Genomic DNA, 5,042 nt, shown 5'->3' with positions numbered 1-5,042 from the left:
ACACACACACACACACATATAAACACAAATGCGTGAAGAAGTCACACCTATACACTAGAAATTTTAAGACCTTCATAAGTAAGAAAAATATTAAATATTTGAATTCTGTACGTCTTTTTCCTTATTCCTTAATTTCAAATTCAGAATTCAAACCACACCAAATATTACGGAGAAATGATTATCTCTCTTGTAATACCTGCGACCACTAGAGGAAATGCTCATGTATATATATACTGAATTTACTCGTATATAAGTCGCACCCAGTATTTCACATGGAAAAGACTTTCACAATAGAAATTCATAGAGATGTACTCAACATGAACAGTAGATCGCAGGAAAAAGAAAGAGAGATCTCGAGAAATGGGAACAAGAAAGAAGCGACGTGAAGCTGGTGAACACTTAAGGGAGAAGATGCAAGATAGCAAAACTGCATCCATAGAATGAATACAGATTCATTCTATGGGTACACAGGGTACACATTCTATGGGTACACAGGGTACCCATTCCATGGGTACACATGGAATCTGTATGCATTCTATGGGTACACATTCTATGGGTACAAGCATATGTATGCTTACAAAGCATCCTTTAATGGTATTGAAATGGACAATACGAGATTCTACTTCGACATTTTTAAGAGCCTTGATGAGCAGCAACTAAACTTATTTTTTATTGATTGTATTAAGTACTCGGTTTGGTATTGAGTTATATTAAGATGATGTAGTGAACCGGTGATTCGGTCGGTTTGGGTGGAGATGGTGTAGAAATCTCTGGTTTAGAAGTGTATGAGTGGTTTTAGTTGTGTATCAGAGATAGAGTAGAAATGTCTCAATGATCGATAAGCGGCTGCAGCTCGCTGGTAAGACAGTCTTTGCTCATCAACCGGATGGTCTCTTTCCGAACCTGGTTTGGAATAATTGAGTGTAGCAACACACAACTCCTATTCATGCATTGATGGGTTCTTATGAAGCCATTCAGATATAACTATCTACTACATCGCTATTTGTGTATATTGGACTTAAAATAGTTCGAGTGAAATACTTGTAGCTATGTCTTTTACACAAACTAATGTCGACGGAAGTCAACATATCAATTGATTGTTGGTGAGAAGCATCATGTCTCAACATAAAAAGAGACTGAATCACAGAGACTTGACTTTCTCTCCAGAGCCAGAAAGTATGTCAGCCCCTAACAAACACTAAACTTATTTTAATGCTCAAGTGAGCCTCTTATTGGAATACTTCTCCAATATCTACAGTGATGACACTACTATATATAAAAACGACCGCTCTTCCAGCAAATGATTATTTGACTGATTTGCATGAACTCGCTCTCAGACACGCTCCGACCTCTGATCACAGACTTTCTGTCTCCTTTGATACAACAGAGATCTAAACTTTTCATAGGAAGGTGATCTTATATCATATTCCTTTCAAATCGTATCGATACACTCATTTCCCCTTACCTCGCTATCCATACTGAGTTCACCAATAGGTCCCGCACTAATTACTTTAGTTAATCCTTCCCACTAGAACTCTCTTACTCGCCACGTTTTTCTTGAAGCTCTTCCCTAGAAGCCGTTCTCTCCCATTTCGGTAAGCCTGCAACAGACATGGGCACTATTTTGTCCTCCAGATCGACAAAACCATTAAAAATGTCTAAGTACTAAATTTTTTCGGAGCACTCTAATAGCATGTGGGTCACAATGCAGTGTCTAATGGTTAATTTTGGGTGAATTTTCTTCCACAGATTTGTTTGATTATTTGCATTATTTCAGATACATTCCATGCTCCTGAGGTCGAATTTGCCTTTCATCCCTTTGGGGTCCAATGACAAAATAAATACGAGTTGAACACTGGTGTGGATTTAATCAACTTCCCCCTCTCAAAAAACAAAAAAACAAAAAAACAAAAAACAGGCCTCGCATCTATGGTAGAAAAAATTATTTTAGATGCATTCTGAAGCATTGTAAATAAATATTTTAATTGATTTCAGTAGCATTGTATAGACTTTGCGTTTAGCCCACACCAAATTATAATAACTCATTTCGCCGTTTTGCGACTACTCCTAGTTTGAGATTAGTGGCGAGATGATTCTTTGATGCGCAAAAACCTCCCCTTCTTCAATCAAAGATGATCCAATTTACTTCAGATTTTGTCCCATAAACAAATAACTGTTTGAAGCAATTGTAATTTTTAGACGCCAACCTACAAATTAAGAACAATGAAAAGCCGTAATTTACAGCTTTATGTTTTACAAAAGTAAAAACACAATAGTTTCACAAACTAAATATACTTACTAAATATATCATTTTTATCGAAACAAATTGATCTGAGGATGGGGTATTGGTTTTTCTTTTTTTCTTTTCTGGCATAAATAATAGAATAAACAAACTAAATAATTATGAAGATTGTGTATAAATAGGATGGGTGTGACCTAGAGCGGGTACTGGTAGTTATGGAAAACTAAACATTGTAAAGATAATCATAGTTTACTAACTGATATTGGATATGTGCCGAAGTGTCTGGATACGAAAAAGTTTATGAGAAACCTAAAACTCGACCAATTAAGAAACTATTTTCCTTCAGACACTTGAGAGTGTGTAATGTCGGCTGTTCAGATAGGCGTGCCAGTGTTGGTTATTTTCTAACATGAAAAATAAAAAAAAACACAACAAAACAAAAAGAAACAAAAAAAAAACAGAATGGAAAAATAACAATAACAAATGCAAATGAACAAGTTATTTCTGTAATTTTGTAATGGATTTTTTGGTATATGTAAAGGAATTTTACCGAGAACTTGATATAGTTTCTGTATATAAGACTAACAACTTGTTTGATGTATATAGTTTGCATGATTAAGATGGAATGAAAACTGTGTGGCAGTAGGAATAGGTATCTAAGAATCGATCTACGCTTGCGTAGCTTTAAAATAGGGTAATTTGTCAGAGATAGATTAATCTCGTTAGGAGGCAACAGCTTCAGTTGTTTAGCTCAGGTCAACTCTGATTGAGTTCACTGGTAGGATGTCATTCTCTCAGACCAATTACTGTTGCAATGAAATCAGCGAGACAGAATAATTTAAAGGTTTTATAAAACCTGGAAAAGACCCCCGTGATCCATTGCTTGAATTTTAGTAAATCAAAATGATTTACTCACAGGAATTACTCATCCTTCCATATCTTGATAATTTCCTGCGAAAAGAGAGCTATTGTTCGTGTTTCTCACCGGCTATGATTGAGTAAAATTTAATTCCTTTTGTGCATTTCTAATTGGCTTGGTTAAGCATCAAACGAAGAAAAGAATGGTTGAAAATATGCACGATTTAAGTGTATAAATTATTCACTTAAAAATACTTTGCCATCACTAATTTTATTTGGGGAACCGTGATATTTTTGTAACTATGCTTTGGTGTCTTGTTCTGAATGCAGAAGTCTAGATTCTCAATTCTCTAACATCAATATCATATTGATTCCTTTTGATAGGTGCCTGGCCATTTGTTATGAAGCAGAAGATGTAATTAATTGCGTCTCTTATCAGAATATTACTGCTACTAATTTTAAGAGCTTCCAATCGTTGCGCTTGATTGAATCAAAGATAGAATTAGATTCGAATTCATAGGAATATTTATTTGTTTGTAACAATTATTACTTTCTATATAGTATAAAGACTGAAATACTCGAAAGTCGTGATGTGTGAAAATTTAATTATGATACACTCCTTCTTCCATGAACTTTACTGATATATTTGATGATTTGAGGGTAATTATTGAAGCTAGTTAATTTTTATTACAGCTAAAAATGACGATGTCAGTCTACTTGATATTTGAATGTTTTTATAAAAAAAAACCCGTGGTTCGAATAGGAAAAAAGAAGATAAATATAGAACTAAAGAAAAAAGTTATCAGAAAGTATTCGAGGGAAAAAACAGCATAGGAATGGAGGCCTCTCTACGAACAAGTTTCAAAATGACAGCGTTCATAAAGCTGATAGCGACAGATAAGCGTCACATCTGATCGTTACTGAAAGGGGATACTGAGGGTTTTAAATCAGGACTCATCCTGCCACTCTCTCATCTAGACATTACCAGAAGTGTGTTCTTAATAAGAATATCAAATGAAACGATGCATGTGTTGACTTCGGATAAGACCGTCGGTCAAATTCTAGCCGAATTCCTTTCACTGGTTACAACAGATTACATCAGAATACAACACAGGATTGCTTCCTATCTCAAAAGGAAGATTTGCATGTAAATGAAGGCGCCATTTGCAAACGGTATAAGTGTGTCTCAACGACTCTAATAAGAATTGAAAATGATATGGTTTACTGGGATATTCAGATACATATAGTGAAGAACATCAACATCTTGTATACAAGTCTCCAAACACACACACACACACACACACGCACATGTACAAGCACACACACACACACACACACACACACACACACACACACACACACACACACACACACACACTCATATCTTAGAAATTGAAAGAGCGTGCACATGAGATAAGAGCATAAAAATTGTTCTAATTGGTCAATTGTCATATTAGTGCAAATAGTTGTGAGGCTGTGTGTGGGAGTAAAATTGAATTGCCTTGGAAAGCTTCTGTAATTGAAGTTTAGAAGTTAACAATCCGAGGAAGTGTCCTTGCACTGTGTAGACACTTTCTAGGAAGTAAAAGACAAAGAAAGGAGTATAACTAATTCTAGTCTACTTCAAAATTATACAAAAGTTATACTAGAATAGAGTACAGGTACCTGCAATAGGATATTAATAGTGATGATGATTGGGACAAAGCAAACAATCTAGAGAGAGTGAATAATCTATTAAACTGATGCTAGTACTTGATAGTTGCTTTATTTTATCGACTCCGGAAGAATGAAAAACAAAAATAGCCGACGCGGGGTTTGAACTCAGAATGTAAGGAACCGGAACAAATACCGTAAGGTATATTGTCCAACGTTCTAACGAGCCTAACACACACACACACACACACACACACACACACACACACACACACACACACACACACAT

The sequence above is a fragment of the Octopus bimaculoides genome, chromosome 2 (assembly GCF_001194135.2).
Source record: "Octopus bimaculoides isolate UCB-OBI-ISO-001 chromosome 2, ASM119413v2, whole genome shotgun sequence".
Taxonomy (NCBI): Eukaryota; Metazoa; Mollusca; class Cephalopoda; order Octopoda; family Octopodidae; genus Octopus; species Octopus bimaculoides.
Note: the sequence above shows the minus strand (reverse complement) of the source record.